At 45.5% G+C, this 22,743-nt stretch overlaps 1 long non-coding RNA gene across 7 annotated transcripts in view; it reads left to right on the forward strand.

Annotated features, from left to right (window-relative positions):
• The window catches only part of LOC121828094 (uncharacterized), a 44,121-nt gene that overhangs the window by 12,908 nt on the left and 8,470 nt on the right, over window positions 1-22,743 (forward strand). Inside the window, exons 2-6 of one of the 7 annotated variants that reach the window (XR_006070556.2) lie at window positions 6,068-6,171; window positions 14,064-14,289; window positions 16,232-16,261; window positions 18,835-18,909; window positions 21,607-21,673. This is a non-coding gene — a long non-coding RNA (uncharacterized LOC121828094). Of the gene's footprint in view, window positions 1-6,067; window positions 6,172-8,114; window positions 10,862-14,063; window positions 14,290-16,231; window positions 16,262-18,834; window positions 18,910-21,606; window positions 21,674-22,743 lie in introns of those variants that run through there. The other 6 variants (XR_013050100.1, XR_013050101.1, XR_006070553.2 and 3 more) reach the window with 6 other exon arrangements.

Raw genomic sequence — 22,743 nt, forward strand, 5'->3', positions numbered from 1 at the left:
AAATCCCACATGCTCCCCCATCTCCCAGTAACAGAGTATGAATGTCTACTAGGGAGTGGTAGTGAGATATAATGGGATGACAGCATTCCAAATATGGGGTCCTCGCAAGTCCTCCATCTGAAGTACCCCATGTTCTGTCTATCCTTACTCTCTTGATCGCTGCAAATCAGTTTTGATGGCCACCAATGACTCATAAGCTAACATTCCCCACCCTGGATTCCAGACGCATATGTTCACAGGAGGTTGGGGGTCTCTCTGGGGAGTCTGAGAAACATCCTGACTTAATGTGCTCCAGACTCAGTTCCCCCACGAGGCTGCTCCCTCAGCCAGATGCTCAGGCCAAGCTCCCTAGCATACCAGTGGACCTGCTTTACCTCTTGCATTACATCAATACGAACGACTTCTACTGGTTCTGGAAAAAAAAATCACCCAGAATTTGACCTCCTACTGCTTACTGTCCAACACCAAGGCAACCCAGCCACTGTAGCATGTGCTGTTGAACACCACCTCTCCGGCTGGTTCCTGCCTTGGTGGCTTCAGCTTGTTCTGAACCCAGAAGTCAGCATCAGCAGTGTACTAGATGATGCTCAGCCTGCTTCCAGCTCAGATATGGCTTCCTGCTCACTCACCCGGCAGCCATGACTCTCTCTTCTGTATGACCTGCTGCACATGTCAGGCATGCACACACTCAGGCCTTTGCAATTACTGTTCCTTTAGCCACACAGCAGCTTCTTCAGTGCCTCTGTTTAGTTGTCTCTGAATGGAGTTCATCCCAGCCATCCAGCCCACGTCCTGATTAGTGCTTAGGTCTCGCTTCCCTGGTTTGTATCTTGTTATTGGCATTTGACAACATTTAATAAAATGCACATTCTGTGTGTGTGTCATAGATTGCTAAAGTCTGTCAGCTGTTAGAGCATGGGGTCTCCAGAACAGGAAGTACTTCTTTACTCCCTTACATTGAGCACTTAAGCCATGTCTGGCACCGAGCAGGTGTCTGGGCATCTCTGAAATGAAAGAGTGAATAGCTGTACCTACTCTATGTTCACACAGCTCCCATGCTGCCTCAGTCAAGGGTTTGTATCAGTTTACTCAAGGATCCAAGTTATTTCAATATGAAAAATATTTCCAGCAATTCCAAGTTCTCTACATGAGATCATTTTCCAAGGAGACGGAACACACACGTGTCTCCTTATTCCTGGTGCAAAGTATATCCAAGACCCTCGGGATTTTATATAAAGCAAATAGAAGGCCTGGAAGAGAGAAAAGAAGTCCAAGGTCCCAGCCTTGGACTGGAGAAATGATTGGTTCTGCAGGAGCTTTCCTGGTTTACTTACCTCATACACACCCTGGATCAGGTACTAGGAAAGCTAACGCACTCAGGCTAGGGTGTGGCCCAATAGAAGAATACTTTGCTAGCTAGCTTCCATCTCCAGGATCATTTTCAAGAACAGAATACAGGGCATGTAGGACACACACCTGCAATCCAGCATTTAAGAAGCTGAGGGATGAGGATCATTTGTTCAAGACCAACCTTGAATATACAGCAAGACCCTGTTTTAATAAAAGTAATATTTCTAAAATGGGGGCTATTGATGAATGTAGCTCAGAGTTCTTGCCTATCAAGTACACATTTATGGGTGCATTCTTTCGTATGAGGGAAGACAGATTAAAGCTAGCATTCTGGAAAAGAATTAAAAAAAAAAAAAGACAGCCAAACTCAGGTGCAGCTCACCACACCTCTGCCAGAGCAGGTAATGATGAGGCCAAGAAGTGAGGAACTGATCCTTGCTGTCCAACAGCAACGAAGAGCTCCACCCCAACCCAGATGCACCCCAACCCAGATGCACCCAACCCAGATGCACCCCAACCCAGATGCATCCCAACACAGATGCACAGAGCTACACCATGGAGAACCTGTTCATCCATCTCTTAATGGCCATAAGAAGGCAGTTCCCACTCCAGTCATTAGACAGATATGAAAGAAAGCCTACTAAACATAATTTAAATATACTCTAGCCTAGGCATATCTACAATGCCCAGATTTCAATGGAAAGAGGAGTGAGGAAGTGATGTGCAGACATCAGTGTGAGACAGCCCAGTAGCGGAGTTGTCCAAGAGGAGCCTTGATGAGACCCGTCTACAAAATGCTTGAGTTGGCAGTTCACAAGCCTTAAGCAATATAGAATATGGATGGTTCAGAAAGGAAATATTAAAACTCATCAAAAAGAAAAGAAAATAGAAGCAAACAAAAATTGAGGAACCAAGAAACATAATCATTAAAATTATAAAACTTAATAAATGAAGTAACAAAAATGGAAAGAGCAAAGGAAAAATTCCGCTCATGTGAAGACAGAACAGAACAGAGCAGTCAAGAAATAAGCTGAAGACACTGAGCAGAGCTCCATGGAAATGTAGGACCATATCCTGATGAGGGTCATCTCAAACTCAGTTAAGTCACAATGATGGGCTCTCATGATTAAGAGCTGGACAAGGACCACATAGCCACAAAGGCACACTCACTCACTATGAGATACTCTGTGCCACCTCAGGACTCTGCCAGCATGAAGTCCATCACCAGCCTGGGCAGGAGGTTCTGGGTGTGAACAAAAGCAAACTGAATAAGTCATGGGAAACATGATCTCTGCTTTGGTTCTGGCCTCCAGGTTCCTGACTTGACCTCCTGCCTCAGCTTCCCTCAGTGACAGACTGTGACCTGGCAACTAAATAAACCCTTTCCTCCCCAAGTTTGTTTGGGTTGGTGTTTATCACAGCAACAGAATCCACCTAAGACAAATGACCAGAGCCCCTAATTAAAATGCCTCCCAAACTCAACCACCATCAATTGCCAATAGTTCCTCGGCTAGGAAGTAGAGCCTCATGAGTCCTCCCTGATCTGAGGTAGAAATTTTGATTGGCTTTCTGAGTACATGTAAGCACAGTTGATCTGAGTTCCTGAGGGCAATAGCCAAGACATGTCCCGAAGATTTCACAGCACTCCACCCCACCCTCCAGCTCTTACACACTTACAGCCTTCTCTTCCCTGATGTTCCCTGAGCCTTTGCAGAGAGAGGGGAGTGCTGATGTAGCTCTTCCATTTAGAACTGAGGACCCCAAATCATGTTTACTCAGAGTTTCGACCAGTTTTGTTTCTGCATTAATTGTTACTGGCTGCAAAAGGAAGCTTCTCTGACCAGGGATGAGAGCAGCCTAAATCTACAGGTATAACCATGAATATTTAGAAGGTGGTTTGGCAGCAAGTCTGTTTTTCAAAATAACAATAGTGGGTCCTGAAACATCATTTAGAAAACCCCAATAAAATAAGATAAATATACAAACGTAAGCCTAACAAAATATCTGCAGGATCTTGTCCTGGAAAACTACAAAGTGTTGGTGAAAGAAATCAAAGATCTAAAATGAAGATATGAACTGAGTCCCTTGATTGGAAGTTCTAGCATGGTAATAACATTAATTACTAAACTGATATAAAAGATCTGTAAAAATCCAAGGTTTTCATAGATATAGACCATACAAGTATACTTAATACTGCCTTTAATTTATATAGAAAGCTATATGAAATAGCTAAAATTAATCTAAAAAAAGAAAAAGGAATAATAGAAATAACTCACTTCCCTGTAGAGAGTTGAAGTAATTAGTTCTGCATAGTATCCATCAGGAAGTGTCCACATGGGTAACACAGACCCAGACTTACATAAATATGCTTCCCTGGTCTTTGACATGAATGGAACACTTCTGATTTTGCCTGATAGATGCTATGAAGCAGAGTAAAAGGATCTAGCCACTCCCTAGCTAAAGAAAATTTGAAATAAAAGGGAAAACATGCATAAGTTGGTTGTACTGGGAAATGAAAGCTTTAGGTCCCCGAAATACCTCAGTCAGTTGTACATGGACCCCAAAGCACAGATAACCTTGGGGATAGCCACCAGGAACACTGGACTAGGGTTCAGTTCAGACCAATGCTGGCTGTGCCTGTGCAAATGTCTTACAGCCATCCTGGCCAGACCCAAGGGACCCGTAGGTGTGACTCTGCCACTCTCTGAGGAGCTGGACCCAGAACCCTATTTAAGAGACCTCCAGAGTTCCCCAGCCTACTGGCCTATGGCCACCACCCCCACTGCACTATCTGGGACTATCTGGATCTGAACACAGATCAGCTCCCTCCTCCACACAGAGGTGATGCATCCACACGGCCCAAACTGCTGGGTTGCTGTCTGCATCCCTCTCCTGCCTTTCTGGAGACCCTTTTACACAGGTTGGTGTAGAGAGAGAATCCTGTCCCTGGGTACTGGACCAGCTGCAGGAAAGGAACCCGTGGGAGTGACTGGCTTGTCTGGAAAGCCAAGCTCACTGTGCCTCAGAGCTCATCTTGTGAAATTAATTGCCATACTGGGATCTCTAGGGGAGGGGGAGGGGGTAGAGGTAGGTCCAGCTGGGTGAGTCCAAGGGGGCCCCAGATCCTAGAGTAGCCATTTTATAGCACATTCAAGGCATCGTGAAAATTAAGGTCTCCCCTGTGTTTGGTGGATGTTGAATTCTTCAGTTGCTGTTATCCCAAATGACAGGCTATAGGCCTCTAGAACTGATGCCTGGCTTTCAGTCTGTGACCACTTTGAATTTCTGGGTTTAGACTCTGATTGGTCCCAGTTCTGAAGTTCTAGCTGTGACTCTGGGCTCAGACTCCAAATACTCCCAGATGGATGCCCAGTTTGGTGAGTGTGGTGGTGATAGGCCAGTGGGTGGGGGAAGGGTCTGACTCCGGAGGTCTCTTAAATAGGGTTCTGGGTCTAGCTCCACAGAGAATGGCAGAGTCAGAACTATGAGTTCCTTGGCCTGGCCAGGATGGCTGCAAGTGCCAAGGGAATGGAGACGGGCCGGGAGGAGGAGCTTTGGTGGGTAGCGGAGGAAGGACTAGGGTGCCTTAGAGAGGAGGCATGAAGGGTTGGGGCGGGGAAGACACAGGTAGCCTCTGTGAACATGGACTGAAAGTGTCCACGTAAAGCATCTAGGGGTAGGGCACCCTCTTAATGAGTCATAGTTCTGGGTCTTTCTCATATGCTCAATGTACTTCGGTAAAATGCTGATGTGCACATAGTGTATAGGTAGTTAGTATAAAGCAGTAGTGAGATATAGGTACAGGACAGAGATGCATGGGCTGAAAACACACATATTCAGTTGGTGCAAATACTGCAGAGTTATGGCAAGGCCACAGTTGGTTTGCTGAGACTCCTAGGCTTCCAAACTAGTAGAAGGAAAGGTACATTCCAAGAGACAGCTAGTGTCTGTGTAGATGTGCCAAATGGGTCTGCCCAGTAACAGCACTGGGACACAGTGCAGCTTTGGAGGCAAAACTCCGGAGCTCACCCAAACCAAATGTAAAGGTCAGGTGCTGGTGAGGCATAGTCCAATGTGTGACCAAGAAGCCCTATGAGCCAGCAGGATTTTCACAATGGGGAACCAGTATGAGGCAAGAATGATCCAGAGTCCTTTCCAGAAGGACTACTGGAATTAAATTCCTATTAAATTCCAGAGTCCATTCCAGAAGGACTACTGTATGTCCCAGTTTGCCCCACACAGGTCCAATTTAGGCATGTCCTGACATAATCATGTTCAAAACTGCCACCTTCATGATATGGAAGAGCTTAGGCCTGGCCAGAGGCAGATGAAATTTTGCCTGATCTCCTGCCTGAGGTACCCTGGGTCACCCTTGGTTGGCCCTCATGGTGATGGTCATGGCAAGATTGTAAAGACAGTGCAAGGGTTACAGGCCTACAAGGTGTGTGGCCCTTGTTGAATGAAAATTGCTGGGAATTTTTATCTTTGGTATTCAAAGGGTAGAAAAGGAGAGTTATTTGTTTTTTTTCTATGGCTCTTGCTTGGCACCCAGCATGGGTACCCTGGCTGAGCCCTCACCCCCAGAACCACACACAAGATCTTAGACTTTTCTGTTTATTTGCCTTTTTAAGAATGGAACGGCCCCCAGAAGAATGGCCTGGTTTTCCTCACTCTTGTGTGTTTTTTTCTCTGTGATTTCTTCTTCCATCTGGCCCAGCCATGTTGGCACAGTGACACAGTGGGGTCACCCTGTGGGACCTGGCCTGGACAAAGCCCAGGCGGCTAGAAACTGGGAGCAACTCTGGTTTTCCCATGGCTCAGGTAAGTGCCCATATCCTGAATACTCTTTTCCTTCTTTTGTTGTTGAAAGAAAAAAACCCTTAACAAAATAATAGCAAATAAAATTCAACAGCATATGGTAAAAAGAAAATATGCCAAGTGAGTTTATCCCAAGGATGCAGAGCTAGCCCTATATTGAAAAGTCAGTTCATTTAATCCCTATATTGAAAAGTCAATTCATTAAATAGAAGGGGGGAAAGTCACACCCATCATATTAATGGATACAAAGTAAGCATTTAACAAATCAATTTTGTCTGTGAAATAGTGTAATAAGAGTACCTGTGTATATGGTTCTGGTTTGACTGTAAATAATCAACATAATACCCTAGAACACTGCTGTATTGGTCAACTCTTATTGGTATAATGAAATACCCAAAGTAGGCTAACTTCGTAAAGAAAAGATGTTTATTCGGCTTGTAGGTTCAAGTGCCCAGTGCTGGCCTTCATGCTGGCAGAGCCCCCAGGCAGGGCACAGATAGCATCACACAACCAAACACAGGGAACATGTATGTCTCTATCCCTCCTCTTACCAAGTCACCAGGATTCAAAAACTGTGGGCTCTATCCTAACAAACTCATCTAATCTAATCATTTCCAGAGGCTCTACCACTAATCTCATAGCTGGGTTATATTTCTAACCTCAACACCATTAGCACAAGACTTTGGAGATTAAATTCCTATACAAGCCAGAAGGAACAAACCCTATCCAAACCTCAGTGGGGCCACTGCCATGTGAGAGGGCAAGTATCAGTGCTAGCTCAGATTATAACTCGGATTACTTTATGATCTGAAAGACTTGAGGACCCAAGAGAGGGCTCTGTTAGAAAGGCGCTTGCCATGCAAGCATCAGGACCTGGGTCTGAACCCCAGAATTCGTGTGAGAGCAAGCCTGGCGGGCGGGGGGCAGTGCATATGCCTGTGTAGAGGAGGTAGAGATGGACAGACCCCTGAAGTTGGCTGGCCCCAGCCTTGTGGGTGAGCTCCAGGTCTGAGTGACCTCATATCAAAACACATGACAGTGCCCAAGGAAGAGAGACACCCAAAGTTGTCCTACAGCCACCACAGGTGGAGGCACACACATACACACATGAACATACACACTCGCACACATACACACTTGCTCACTCAGACACACTAGCGACAACAGTACAATGAAGTCAGTGGTCTCAAGGGAAGGTTCTGTGAGCTCAGCCCTCATCTGGAAGTTTTCCGTTCTGTGGGGATTTCACACTGGGACACTGTAGAATAATCATGGGGGAGCATCCCTGGGTCGATCATCAGCTTCTAGAGGCGTGCTCACCTTCCTTCCCCCTGGGATTGTGGCTTGGATCATAACCCGGGGCGACACTGACTTCTGTTCCACTGATTTCCACCAACCAGGTTGGCCTGCTTCTCTCAAATGCCTTCAACTTCTTCCTCTAAGGCTTCTCTGTCCTTCCTACACGCCTAGCGCCTGGACTTTTCCACATTACTCTCCCCAGCTCCACACGACTAATGTAACTCAGCAGAGCCTTGGCAAACCTCTGTTTAAAGAGGCCACACTTCGTGTTCCTCTCACATGCCGGTTAAGTGGAACCCACAGAGGCCAGCGCAGGGCCAATCACTGAAGAAAATTACCTTTTATTATTTTATTTAAGAAAGAAATTTAAAAATTCAGCTTGCAAAAAAAAGTGACCCAAACCCCCACTTTCTACCCTTAAACTTTTCTCCATGTTTATTGCCCACCATAAATTTCTTTAAAAAGGCAACCGATGTAGTAAAACCATCACAACAAAGCTGGAACAAATACGCAAGCCTAGGCAGAGGCCAGATTTATGGTCAAAAATATGGAGTGTGTCTCAGCGGGGGCAGGTCATGAAATAGTATGAGCTAATATTGGGGGTGTGAAAACAGGCATTGTTGTTTAGTTAGCTAAAGTCACACAATTAAGCGATTCTCAAAAATCAATTAGGCATATGCCGTAAGCAGGATGACATGTTTTTATAACTTCTCCCTGGATGTTTTATTGCCAGAGGATGCTCATGTGGGCACTAGAACAAGAAAATAAAACACCAGCCGGGGAGTCAAAGTGCAGAACTGCAGCCATGATTAATTAAGAGTCCGATCTGGAAACGCTGGGGTCGCAGAGCAGGCAGCAGGGTCTCGGAAGGCTGCTTTCCCAATGCCCACATTCTGCAGCAAAGAGTCTTTCCGCCCGTTGCTCTTTGTTTTTTCTGTTCTTTTTAATTTAGCACAGATACAGCTGTGAAAACTGGATATTCCATTTGAACTCCATATTTATGCTTCTAGCCAGCGGTTCCAAGGAGACGTCATTTTAAAAGCTTTTCATGGAAAGTGAGAAGCACATTGCTTGGGGTGAAGCCCTGGTGCCACACTGATGTTAAGGAATGCTTTTGTCTTCCTGACATTCGTAAAAGCAGCAGACCCGTCCTCTTTGGTTCTTGAGCCAGCAAAGAAACAGAGTCACAAGGAGCGGTGTCAGACATCACAAGAGAATGCAAAGCCGTGTTCTGAACAGCTGCAAATTCTCCCGCTTCCTGTATTCACTGTCAAGAGGCAGGATTTCTTTGCCTACCCAGTGGATCTTGGCAGGCCTAATGTTTAAATCAACAAAGTGGGGTACAGTTGGCGGATGCCACCTTCGTACCAGGCCCTCAGCACTCCACTGGAGGTTCCTCTTTCATTTCTGAAATCCTGCAGCCACTGGGTGGACAAGGCCAGGTCACCTGCTGTGTTACAGGAAGCCTGTGGCCCACTCTCCCCTGTTTATGCCTCAGCCAAAATAAAAACAACCTCCAGACTAGTAAAGCGGCCCCCCCAGACTGAAGGAACCCCCTCTTAGCTCATCACAGACACGAGCCAGTCCAGCCCCCATCCACTGAGTCTGGCTCTCAACAGCAGGATCGTCCAGCTACCCACAGACAAGTAAGCAAAAAACCCATAGTTGCTTATCAGCCACTAAGCTACCAGGTAAAAGCTATAAGACTGTAAGCGGCCCAGAGGACACATGGCAGCCCAACTTCAAACCAGCAAGCTTGCCCAGGAAGACCTCTAAACTGTCCTGCACACCACTTTATGCAGCCCGGAAGTCTACTTCATTTGCACATTTAAAAATATTGGGGTGACTCTGCTAAGCAGGCCTGCAGAAGGCGGTCGGCCCTCATCATTGTTCTGTCCCGAGCTATGGACCTTTACATCTCTGAGCCTCAAATTCTCCTTCCAAACTTCAGTCTAATAGTTCAAGGCTGTGTTTCTCAGGGTGGGGTTCCTGGACCAGTGACTGCAGCCTGTCAACACTGTATTTCCTCTGACCCCAGCTTGCTCCTGCTGGTTTAGAATTGTGGGGTTTCTAAGACTCCCGTGCTCTGTCAAGCCCTCGGGTGATTACAACTTCCTGGCTCAACTTGGAGCGCTGCCTGTAGGGTTGCGTAGGGTCGCTGCGAGCACGTGCAGCACCTAGTAGGGCCAGCTCCTGTTGAGTCATGGTTCTTGACCTGTCCCCGTTGTTGAATGTGCGTCAGTAAAATGCATATGCACACGTGAGTGGGCGGGTAGTTAATATAAAATAATAGTGAAATAGACGTACACGACAGAGATGTATGGCTTGGATATACACATACCGCCCCCTAGCCGGCCGGAGGTCATCCCACTTCTGAATTACACCGAATGAATGACATAAAAGCCCATCAATCACTTTCTGAAAACAAACAGGCCGTCTGTCTCATCAACAAATCAGCAGGATCTCCCCGGCATCTCTTCGAGAAGCTGCAGGCATGGCTGACCTGCTCAGGCCTGAGAGGGAGAGGCTCCTGTCAGGACACCCTGATGCCCCTTGGTCTGAGGGGCTGCTTCCTGGAGTCTGGAAGGTGCTGTAATCCCTATTTGGTACCCACCAGGTTCTACAAGAAAGGTCAGGACTGAATGGGGTTTGAGAAACTGGGATGTGGAGGAAAAGGCCAGTAAGTCAGAGCCCTCTTGATTCGCCCAGGAGACAAGCACCTGGACTCCATAATGGATGGCCCAGTCACTCTGTTCATCTCTGCACATCAGTGACTGCTCAGGACAGTGCTGTGTTGGTGGCTGGACTTCTCCAAGTGTGAACGATGCACGTCCATGTGCCACACGTGCCACCCATGCACGGCACACAGGACTGCAGTACAGTGTGTTCGAGGTCTTTGGTGAGAACTCTAAATAAGCAGAGGTGTGAGAACCGGAGCTGACTCTGAGGAACAAATCCCTATAGCCCCTCAAGCCAAAGAGGTGCAGGGAAGGCGGGGCTGGAGGAGGGGAGGGGAGGGCTAGCCAGTCCTGCAATGATCTCACCTCTGTCTGTACATTTCTATTGTTGAGGGGGCCCCTGAAAGAAGACAATTGCCTGTCCAGGTCAGCCATTTGAAGCAGCTGTAGTTCCCAAAGAAGAGGCCCAAACACTAAGACACTAAGCAATGTCCCTCCGAGGTCTTCGCTTCAGTTCCTGCCTCCAGCTTCCTGCCTTGGGTTCCCGCCTCGGTTTCCTTTGATGAAGGACTTTAATCTGGAAGCCACATAAATTCTTTTCTCCCCCAAGTTGCTTTTCATCAGCATTTTATCACAGCAACAGAAAGCAAACTAGGAAAGAAATTAGAACCCTGAGCTGGGTATTGCTGTGATGGACCGGACCATATCATTTGCAGGTGAGGATTGTGGAAGCGTTTAGAACTCTGCAAAAGTTCTGGGTACTCAGAGATTAATCAGCTGTTCTGGGGAACTTGGAAGGTAAGAATGTGGAGAGAAAAGCAGATGATAGAGACCTGACTTATGAGGCTTCAGAGGGATGTTTGGGGGTCCCTCAAAGACTCTACTGGGGCCATTCGTGTGATATATTTGAATTAAAGATCTTTAGAAATGAAAACCTGTGCTTTACTGGGGCAATGGACGCTGATTAGATAGGTCTGAAAACCCAGCTGTGATTAACAAGAGGCCAGGATCACTGAGGTAAAGCCTTCTGGAAAATAGTCCTTAATGTCAGCCACAGAAGCTGTGGTCCAGAGTGGATCAAGATGGCCTCTTTAGCCATCAGCCAAACTTGGGAATGTGTGAGAGTTTTCCATGTGATGCTGGGTTTGACAATATAAAAGTTGCAGAGCTGAAGGGATCATGGAGAGAAACTGAGGCTTGGCAGCATGAGGAAGATCAGAGTCCCCGAAGAAAGGCCAACAAGCCACTGATGAAGATGCAGCCTCAGTTGTAGTGGACACCCAAGATATCAGAGATGCTAGGACTGTGGGGTGACCACCATAGACAGTATCAAGTGTGGAGTGGACATCGTGCGTATTTATAGGGTATCTCCTTGATTGATAATTGATGTAAAAGGCCCAGCCAACTGTGGTGGCACCATCCTTAGGTAGGTGGGCCTGGGGTCTATGAGGAAGGTGGCATAGAATGAGGCTCTTAGGTTAGGCCTGCCTGGAGCTCATTCTTGAATTAATTCTGTCTGTCCTAAGAATGGTGTCTGAGCATCTCAAAAATACTGCCCTGGTGCTTTGGTCAGAAGCTGTACTTCTGCAGAATGTCAACAGACAACGGTTGTAAAACTTTATAAAAACACAACCAATAAGAACAAATATTTAAAGAAAACTAGTTTGAAAATTAAGTACTTGTTTACAGATGTACTCCTTGGGTGACGAATGTCAAATGCCTTTAATTACTGAGACACGCTGTTTAGAGAGCACTGTATAAGGGTGTGCTTAATTATCTTTGCTTAAAAATATCTACATTACAATTAGGAACACGTGAACACAGAGCTGGGAAAGTTTAATGTCGCTAACAACTCTAATCTGAAGGCCCCAGCTTACAAAAGTGTTTCCCTAAGCCTTGTATCTTAGAAAGCATATATTATATACCAGGGAAGTAAAGCCATATAGCATATGAAGGCGAAAGAAGCAATTAGAATCATTATTCAGAAGAACAATATAAAGTCCTTTATATCTTAACCCAGCTTCTACTTTTGAAATAAAATTCAAGATTGTTGGCTCAGTGAGATAATATGTCCAGAGCACTGACTAAAATAAGAACTATAGAAATCTTTCAAATCTAGAGAATGGTGCTGGTGACCACAAGGAGAGTCATTTTCTGTTGTCCAACTGCATCTTATACATACAATATAAATAGTTATTTAGTCAAGGGGAAGAGAGGCAGATCTGAGCGTCAAACAGCAGACTTTCCCAAATGCCAGCCTTTACCTCTGCATAGTACTGACGGACTGAAAACAGCATTTTATATGACCGTCCAGATACAATGTACATTGTATAAAACAGAGCACTTATCAATCACTTTGCATGTGTTAAACATGTCTTTAATTCTGCAAGCTTTTATGTAACGTATAAACTTTAGACATACACCTCTAAACATTTATAGTCACAGATACATAGGTATTATTAAATGCACTAAGATCACCGCAAAATGGTGGTTTAAGTGGTCATTTAAAAGACTTTAACGTAAACAAATACTTAAATGAACCTTGACTTTGTTCAGAGAATTTTTCTACATAGCCAAAAGCCTGATAAGGACTGGAAAGATGGCTCAGTAATGAAGGGCATTCGCTGTATAACCCTGAGGTTTGATTCCACACCCAGACAAGCCAGGCATGGTCTGACAAAAGTTACATGTGCCTATAACTTTTGTCGTAAGGGACAGAGAGAAGTGAACTGTTTGGGATTGCTGGCTGCCAGAATATCTAATAAACAGGGGCTCCAGGTTCAGGGAGAGACCTTCCTGAAAGAAATAAGGCAGAGTAGAAAAGGAGGACACCCAATGCCCTGGCCTGGCTTCTGTGTGTGTGGGGGGGGGGGGGGGACATAAACTCAAAAAAAGAAATAAAAAAGTGAAGAGATTTGTCAGCCAGTTGTTTTCAGGAACCCTAGGAAGAGATGACCTTCGGGCTTCAGAAGCCATGGTACCTTTAGATTAGTCCATTGGAGTCGATGGACAGTGCAGACTTGGTATTTTCCATGCTTACACAATCATAATAGGATGTCCTCAGCATCCGTGGTTCTCGGTTTTCTATCACCTTTCAGCAGAACTCCAAAGACTTAAACTCTTCTAGCCTACAGCACACACCCACCAAGTTTAAAACTCCAAATTTGCTCAAAGGAGCTTCCAAATCAATACGATCTGTCATAATGCGGCATAATGGTACCTAAAATCTGTGAGGTGTTCCATTTGTGTTGTCTAATGATGAAAGAGAAATCTAAGTTCCTTTCTTGGGGTTCTTAGTCTCCTTATTAAAAGAATTTGACAATCGACTCAAACAAAAACTCCAGGACAATTTCGTTTGAGTTTAAAATAAAAAATCCAGGACAGGCAGTTGCCTGGAAAAGAAGAATAGAGAAGAGAAGGGAGGAAAAGGCCATGCCAGCTGAGTTAAGGCAGCATGCAGGTCAGCCATGTGGTGGTAGGCATCCACATGACTAGGAGGGAAACCCAGTGTGTTGAGGAATGCAGTCTTAGAAAAAAGAATGACCAAGAGGAAACATTACGACTCTCTGAGTAACTCAGGAAAGTGAGCAGCCTTAGGAAGCTGCGTGTCTGTGTTAGGGGAGCGGGAATTCTGGGAGCCCTACATATATATGGCTCACCACAATTGTTACCAGAGTTGTTAGGGTCCTAGACTGGGCCCTGGTAACCCTAACAGGCAGTGCTTGGCCACGAATTTTCAGTAGACCAGTGTGTGTGTGTGTGTGTGTGTGTGTGTGTGTGTGTGTGTGTGTGTGTGTGTGTGTGTGTGTACTCTCATGCAGAGTCAAGATATCCTTTCTGGCAACTGGTTTCTTTCATATGCTAATTTTATAATGCTTTGCTTACTTTTTCCCCTGACTATCCAATTCTCTTTCTCAGTTGGGAATAGGAATGAGCTTCATTTGTAAACGTTGGATTTCTGGGAAGAGAGTTTTATGTAGACCTTGGTGAATTCAAGAATTCATGAACTGCTTTTACCTCACCATCACCGAAATGTTGTCACTTGGATTTTCTCTGACTTGCCTGCCACTCTCCAGTGCTGTGACTGCACTGAAAGAAGCCATAGAAAACCCATAGGAGACACGGAACGCGGACTAAAAGGAAGGTAAGGCTTGTTAACGAGCCATTTGAAATGCTACCAAAAGTGAGAGCAGACAGTGGCTGGAGAGACCATCGCATAGGAGGACACTCTCAAGGGGAGGGCGGCCAGTGGCCAGAGGGACCCTTGTGCTGACCTGCGCATTTAAGGTTAGGGTTATTTTCTGAAGTCTCAGCAACAGCCTCCTGGGCATATTTTCCTGTCCAGGTGACTGTCAGGCCCATCTGCATTAACTCAAAGGGAGGAGACAATATTATGTCTTTGTTCTTTCCTAGAATGCCTCCTGCTAGATAGTAATTTTATGATCCTCTTGGATTATAAATTGAGAAAGACAAGTCTCCACCCTAGACCACACATAATTCAGGTTCCATTCTTTTAACCCTAAATCATATAACATAGCATTTAAAAAAAGTTAAAGAAAATAAAAATAAATCTGTGTTGGGTGGTAGTGGCCCATGCCTTTAATCCCAGCACTCAGGAGCCAGAGGCAGGCGTATCTCTGTGAGTTTGAGGCCAACCTGGTCCACAGAGTGAGATCGAGGACAGCCAGGACTGCTTCACAGAGAAACCCTGTCTCAAAAAAATAAAATAAAATTAAATAAATCTATAAAAGTAGCCATGGTTTACAGGAGAAAATAGCCTTTCCTTAAATGGCCTCAGCAAAGCTTCCGCCTTCCTCCCTTACATACAGTACTTTGCATCTTAAGACAGGACAACTGAAGCGTTGGCTCCCTCCTTCACACAGCACTCCAGGCTTTAAGGAAGAGCCATTGTAATATCCCCTCCCTTTACCCACCTCTGCTTTTCCCTTCCAAAATGAGTGGGCTCAGAGCTGATTGCAAGGGACAGGCCATCCCCAGTGACCTTTCTTAAATCATTTACTGGGGCCAGGGAGATGGCTTAGACTAAAAGTACATGCTGCCAAGTCTGATGATCTGAGTTCAATCCCCAAGACCACACAGTAGGAGAGCACCAGTTCCCTCAAGCGGTCTTCTGACCTCCACACGTGTGTCCTGCATGCATGCCCACACACACACAAAGAAATAAAAATGTGATAAAAGTGCACTTATTTATTTGTGTGTGTATGTGTGTGTGTGTGTGAGAGAGAGAGAGAGAGAGAGAGAGAGAGAGAGAGAGAGAGAGAGAGAGAGAGAGAGAGAGAGTGAGAGAGAGAGAGAACAAAGGTGCTTGCAACCAAGCCAGACAACTCTAGCCCCACCCCCAGAGCCCACAGGACAGAGGGAGAGCACTGACTCCCAAAGGTTGATCTCTGATTTCCATTCACACACTGTGGCATGCATTCTCCCCCTCCAAGATAAATAAATACGTGTTTTTTAACAATTAAAATTTAAGGAAAAAGTGCATTTGTGTAACTTTTATAGTAGTATTTCTGTTCTAGTTTGCTTTTGATTGTTCTAATAAACCATTGACCAAAACCAACCTATGGAGAAAAGGGTTTATTTGGCTTACAGGTTGGAGTCTGTCATCAAGGGCAGCCAGGGCAGGAGGTCGAGGCAGGAAGGGAAAGTGAAGAAGCCATGAAGGAACAATGCTTATTGGCTTGCTTTCAATGGCTCGCTCGGCTTCCTTCTTATACAATCTAGGACCACTTGCCCATGGATGGCGCCAGCCCCAGTGATCTGGGCCCTCGAATATCAATCATTAACCAAGAAAATGTCCCATTTATTTGCCTAAAGGTCAAGCTGATGGAAGCAGTTCCTCAACTGACATTCCCTCTTCCCAGATGACTCTAGCTTGCGTCAAGTTGATAAGAAGGAGGAGGAGGAGGAGGAGGAGAAGGAGGAGATGGAGGAGGAGGAGGGGGAGGAGGAAAAAAACCTAGCTAGCAAAATATTGTTATAATTTTTGGCTTTGTTTTTATTTACTTTTGTTAATTTCCTGTTTTGTCTAACATATTAATTACATTTTACTCTATTTATATACATAGGAAAAGGTGCAATATTTCCTGGGCACTCAGGTCTGTAAACTTTTCATATCATTTTCTCTGTATTACAAATGAATTAAACAAAAATTAGTAAATTAAAACATATTTTACTTCCAGTTTTGTCAAAGGAGGTAGGTTTTAATTTCTCCCCACTATGGCCACGAGACTAAAGCTAGAACACATGAAAATTTAGCTATGAGATGGATTAACTGATCTTTTCCAGAGAAAAGAGGATGGGCCCAGGTTGCACAGTGTTTTTTTCAAGTCTGGGCCAAGGAAAATGGGGTCTGGGAAAAAAAAAACCTTTCAATATTTTTTATTTTAATTAAAATATCACATCATTTCTCCTCTTCTCTTTCCTTCCTCCAATACCTCTTGTGTCCTCTCCCTCCAACCCCGTACAGGCCCCCCTTCTTACTCCTCAAATTCCTGGCTTCTTTTTCCTTTTATTATTTTACACACACACACACACACACACACACACACACAAAGACACACATGGACATACACGGACACTTATGCATTAATATAAATATATAAATACAACCTGATGGGTACATTTAATGTTGTTTATTTGTATATGATTTCAAGGCTGACCACTTGGCATTAGGTAACTAGTCAGGGGACTCATCCCTGGGAAGACTAGCTCTCCCTCTCTCAGAAGTCATCAGATGCCTGTGGTCCTTTGTCTAGGGTGGGGCCCCTTGGGAGTTCCCCCTTTCATGTCAGCATGTCAACTGGTGTTGTCGCTGTTCAGTTCTTGTTTAAGGCACAGTATTGAAGGATCATGGGTGTAGCATCCCTGCCATTTTTAGGAGACACAATCTCACAGCAGGCTTCCTGGTCCTCTGGGTCTCACACTCTTTCTTCTCCCCTATTCCATAATGTTCCCTGCACCTTTGGTATAGGAGTTGTATTGTAGACGCTGGGGCTGGGCACCCCATGAGCAGCTGTTCTCTGCATTTTGACCTGTCATGATTTTCTATGATGGTTTCTGCCTGCTGCAGAGAGAAGCTTCTCTGATGAGATTGAGAGTTACATTTATCTGTGGGTTTAAGTATTAGGAATGTGGTAAGGAATTGTGCTGGTCTAGTAAATGGTGGTAGTAGGTTCTCAAGTAAGAAAGGGTCTCCATGCTTGAAAGAGAAAAGTCTGTGGACAAGGCATCTCCACCATGTTATGGTTAGTAATAGCTGTCAGCTAGGCACCCCTGTGAGGGATTGTCTAGATTAGGTTAACTGAGGTAGGAAGAGTCACTTTAACAATGGGTGGCACCATTTTTTGAGTGGGCCCTTAGACTGAATGAAAGGGGCTGTATTCATGGCTATCTGCTTCTTGACTGTGGATGCACTGTGACCAACTGCCTTAAAATCCTGCTGCCATGACGGACTGTACCCTAGAATTGTAAGCTCCCCCAAAACCTTCTTCCTGAAGTGGCTTTTGTTGGGTATGTTGTCACAGCTATCAGACAAGTAACTAAGACAGAAATTTGATAGTTAATCCTGGTTGTCAGCTCTATTGGATCTGGAATCAATGGAGAGACATACCCATAGACAGAATTGTAAGAGTATTTCCTGAAATGATTAAGTGGGGTTGGGGAGGAGAACCTTCTCCCAGATTGGGCACCACCTTGAGGTAGTCTCCCAAATATAAGGAGGTCGGAAGGGGAAAGGTGTTTGCCTACCTGCCTTCTCTCTTTGCTAGCAAATGCATCTATCTTGCTATTGTTGTTGTTGTTGTTGCTGCTGCTGCTGCTGCTTCTGCTGCTGCTGATGTCAGAACCTAATTTGTTGGTTTTTCCAATGTGGAACAAAAATGAACAGTTCTCCTAAGCCATTTACATAGCACCAGCCTTCTCTGGGTTATCTTACCAGCTTGAACATACTGTGTTTTGTTACATGTAGCCTGAGGTCAAAGGAGTTTCCAGTCTTCTTTTGTCAACTGTCTTATTAATCTGTTAATCTTGATGCTTCTCTCCCCCGCCCCCACACACACACAACTACAGAGTGTGTGCAGCTCTCAGTGTCTGTCCTATCTGAGTTTTCCTACTCTAGAGCACCCCATAGCCCCATTTTCTGTAGACATGAATTTAAACTCTTAGTGGACATATAAATGTATGTTGTCTAGGCCACCTTCTACTCCATCCTATCCATGTCCCCTGTTATGTCTTCTGAGCTGACTCAGACCCCATAACTTTACCTTCCAGACATGTGATGTCAAGCATCGATACAGTTGTGGCTCTTTCCATTGTGGCCTGGAGTCCCTTACCCTTCTGCTTGGCAGTGCAGGAACACTCAACAAGAAGATTCTTTCCATATCTTATTTTGATTTGAACATAAAGTATATACTTAATAGCCCTCTGTATTGAAACCTTGGCTCCCAAATTGAGAGGTTAAATCATGACTATGCTACCTTTATCCATAGATCAGTTTATTGATGAGTTTGTAGTCAAATGAACTGTTAGGAGGTGGGGCCTACTCATCTTCCTTTTGCTTCCTCTGCTTCCGGTCTGCCCTGAGCTGATAAAACAGGCTCATAGCCCTGGAGCCCAGACACAGATCGAAACCTCTGAACATGTGAGCCAAAATCAATCTTCCCTCCTACAGGTCATCTTCTCAGGCATCGTGTCAGAGATGAAAAGTGACTGGCCCACCGAGTCCATCTTCTGCATCCAGTGTCTGGTATGCTGCTTAAATATCAAGCAGATATTTTCCTTTTAAAATAAAAGGAACAGAAGGGAGAGGAGATGGGGGGGGAAGAAAGAGGGAGAAGGGGAGAAAGAGGGAGACGAGGAAGAAGAGGATTTTTAAGAAGAGGAATTTTCTATGCCTTCTGTCTCCTTTATTGTTCTGGGGCAGAAGGAGGGATGCTGGGCCTGCGCATTTGAGGACACAGCCTGGAGCACATTCCATCGATTAATCTATTCATCCCTGTTTGCACTGGGGTGGAACTTGGCAGAGAATGTGCTGTTGCGATTCCCTCCTCTGCTGCAGGGCCGTTCTCCAGGATCCCTGGGCTCCTCATTCTGAGGACGCGTGGGCCCTGTGTGTACACAGGCACATGGGGTCATTAATCACCCCCACCACCTTAAAGGAATTCTCCAGGCCAGAGGGGGAAAGGATACTATAAAAGGACTGAATTAGAGTCCCTCTGCACCAATATCCCCCAATATGCAATTTATTGCCAACAACCAAAATCTCATTCTCAGGCCATTAACTAAAATAGAAAAAATATCATCTTAAATTCTAAACATAACAAGGAATGCATTGTAACAGGCTTCCAGGCCTGGGTGAGCAGATGGGTGCCTTGCTTACTGGAAACCTCAAGAACTCGGAGTATGATGTTCCCCTTCCCAAGCCCTCCGACTCAGAAGCCACAATCTTGGTGCAGCTCTCGTGTTCCTAACCCAAATTCTTCCCTTAATCGAAACTTCACAGCTGCAGAGCCACCCAGTCATCAGAGCCTCAGAAGGAAGCCAGAAACAAAATCCTTTCTAATTAAATTAAAGAAACGAATGGCCTTTATTTAGAAGGGGCATGCCCTGGGCTCCTTGGCTTGTAGGTAGTGGTTTTTGTTTTGCTTTTGTGGAATGCCAAAGAGTCACAAGTGACAGAAGTAGCTGGTGCCTCTCAGGCTCCACTTGAATGAGTTTTTCCTACTTGGGCTCCCCTGAGACCAGGGTCCAGCCTTATTACCAAATCCAGAGACGGCTTGGCTCTCGGCATCAGTCTACATGTGGCCTGTCCCTGTCCCTGTCCCTGGTGCCTCCCCTGCATTGGCTTCTATTTGATCAAGAGCTGACTGAGGCTGTTAGCCCTGCCTACCCTTCACCTGCGTCTGTCAATCTCAGAGAGATCATGACGTAGGGCTTCTTGCTCATACTCTGCTTCCCACATAGGAGGGGAGGGAGACTGGCAGAGGTCTCCTGAGTCTATTCTTGTTCCTGAGCCCCGATGAGCTCCCCCTGGAGCCAGTTGAATCTTGGGTCCTTATTGAGAAACTGTCACCATAGTTCCTTAGGAGTCCAGACCCAGTGACATCAGCCCTTGCAGAAAATGCTGAAGAGCAACTGACTTTCACAATAGAGCCCAGTGGCTGCCTTCCATAGATCACCTCTCCGGGCTCACCTCCCCACAGACCTCCTCACCAAACTTCCTGCTCTGTTCCTTCGCCCACCTGTCCCACTGTGAGCAAGACTGCTCCTATTTACCGTATACATGAACAGTACAGAGCCAGGCCCAAAGGAGTGCACAGCCTTGTATAAGTCAGCTTAGCTGCCATAACAAATATCACAGACTGAGACTTAAACAGAAGATGTGCACTACCCCACAGTCTTGGAGGCTAAAGTTCAAGTTGAAGATGTCAGACAGGCCAGCTTCTCCAGAGGTTCTGTCTCCCATCTGCCCTCCATGCCTCTGTGTCCTGATCTCCTCCTCTGTAGGAGCATCAGTCATGTGGGAGAAGAGTCTACCTGTAGGACCTCTTCGAATCTGACCGTCTCCATAAAGGCCTCTTTCTGAGGTGCTGGGGGCAAGGCTTACATGTAAGAATTATTGAGGTGCTCAGTCTGGTCATTGCAGCTTCAGACAGTGACAACCCACATCTTTGGCTTTCTGGGAAGAAAAGAACTAAGATGTTGTCTGCTTTCTCAGGGAATGATGAAACCCTGGAGCTTAGGGACAATGTCCCTCCTTCATATTTGCATCTTTTGGGTGCAGGGCAGGGCACAAAGGTGTCATGAAAACATCTGGTACCAGAGAAGGGGACCAGTGCTGATGAATGCCTTCGACCCCAATCCCCAGACCTCTATTTGAGCGTGCTCCTTCAGGGATGGACTAGACAACCCAGAAAAGTGTTTGCTACTTTCTAAACACTTGTTGTGTGTGTTATTTCATTAGGTCATAGAAATCATACCCTGAGAAATTGGTAGTTCCAAGCTAGCAGATGAGAAACTGAGTATAGAACAGAAGGGCCCCAGCCAGAGGGGAACCATCAACTGAGTCCCTCCTGGGCTGGGATCTGAGGTCTATTGAATCCTTTGGTCCAGCCCCGGTGTCAGGATCTGTGATATAGCTTTTGGTCCCAAGGACACCTAGTCAGGCAGCATAGGGAGACAGAGAAAGCTGAAAGGACTTGAGAGCTGAAGGCCTGGAGGTGGGGCCTCTGAATACCCAGGACTAAATCTGCCAGGAGTGACACCCGCACCATGCTAGTTAGCTTTAAGTATCACTGCCTAGAGTGGTGGTTCTCAACCTGTGGGTTGTGACCCCCAGATATTTACATTATGATTCATAACAGTAGCAAAATTACAGTTACAAAGTAGCAACAAAACAATTTTATGGTTGTGAGTCACCATAACATGAAGAACTGTATTACAGGGTTGCAGTGTTAGGAAGGTTGAGGACCACTGCCCTAGAGTCATCTGAGAGGAAAGTCTTGATCGAGGTAAGTGTCTAGGTCAGATTAGCCTGTGGACATGTTGCTAGGGGGTTATCTTAATTGCTGTTTGATGTTGAGGGCCTGAGCCCACTGTGGGCAGCACCATCCCTAGGTAGGTAGTTTGGGGCTATATAAGAAAGTTAGTTAAGCATGGGCCTGGGAATCAATGGGCCACATTCCTTCAGGGTTTCTGTTTCGGATTCTTTCTTGAGTTTTTGCTTGACTTCCTTTGATGATGGACTGAAACCTATAAAACAAAATAAACCCCTTCTTCCCTAGATTGCTTTTGGTTAGAGTATTTTATCACAACAACAGAAAGAAAACTTGAATACACATAAGCCATCCTGAAATCACAAACACACACATACACACACAAATGCACGCACACACACACACACACACACACTTACATACACACACACACAAATGCATGCACATACACACATTTACACACACACATACACACACACAAATGCATGCACACACACACATACAAATGCATGCACACACGCACACACATACACACACAAATGCATGCACACACTTACACACACATACACACATAAATGCATGCACACACACACTTACACAGACATACACACACATGCATGCACACACACATGCATGCACACACACAAATGCATGCACACACACACACACACACACACACACACACACACACACACACACACGCTCCTCTGAAATGCCTGCACTACCTGTGCCATCTCCACTGCACAGCCTGAATGCAACATTGTCCTCTGCTCTCCATTTTGTTCACTCACCCGAGTGGATCCGTGTGCTTTCTCTGAGGTTTAAGGTCGGTAATCACATTCTGTCTGCAAACACTGCAGCATGGGTCCCAGACAACAAAATCAGAAAGCCTGAAACTCAGCTGAAAGGCTTTCTCTTACTGATGGCACTTTGATAACGAAAGAAAGAACTGGAGTTGGGACAAATTGGCACTTGTGACAGAAAAAGACAGAATGACAGATGGTCAAAGAGAGATGATAAGATTTTCAGTCTTGATAGTGAGAGGAAAGTGACTGCATCTTACAGACTGCTCCAACCTTGGGAGC

Source organism: Peromyscus maniculatus, chromosome 3 (assembly GCF_049852395.1).
Source record: "Peromyscus maniculatus bairdii isolate BWxNUB_F1_BW_parent chromosome 3, HU_Pman_BW_mat_3.1, whole genome shotgun sequence".
NCBI classification, from domain to species: domain Eukaryota; kingdom Metazoa; phylum Chordata; class Mammalia; order Rodentia; family Cricetidae; genus Peromyscus; species Peromyscus maniculatus.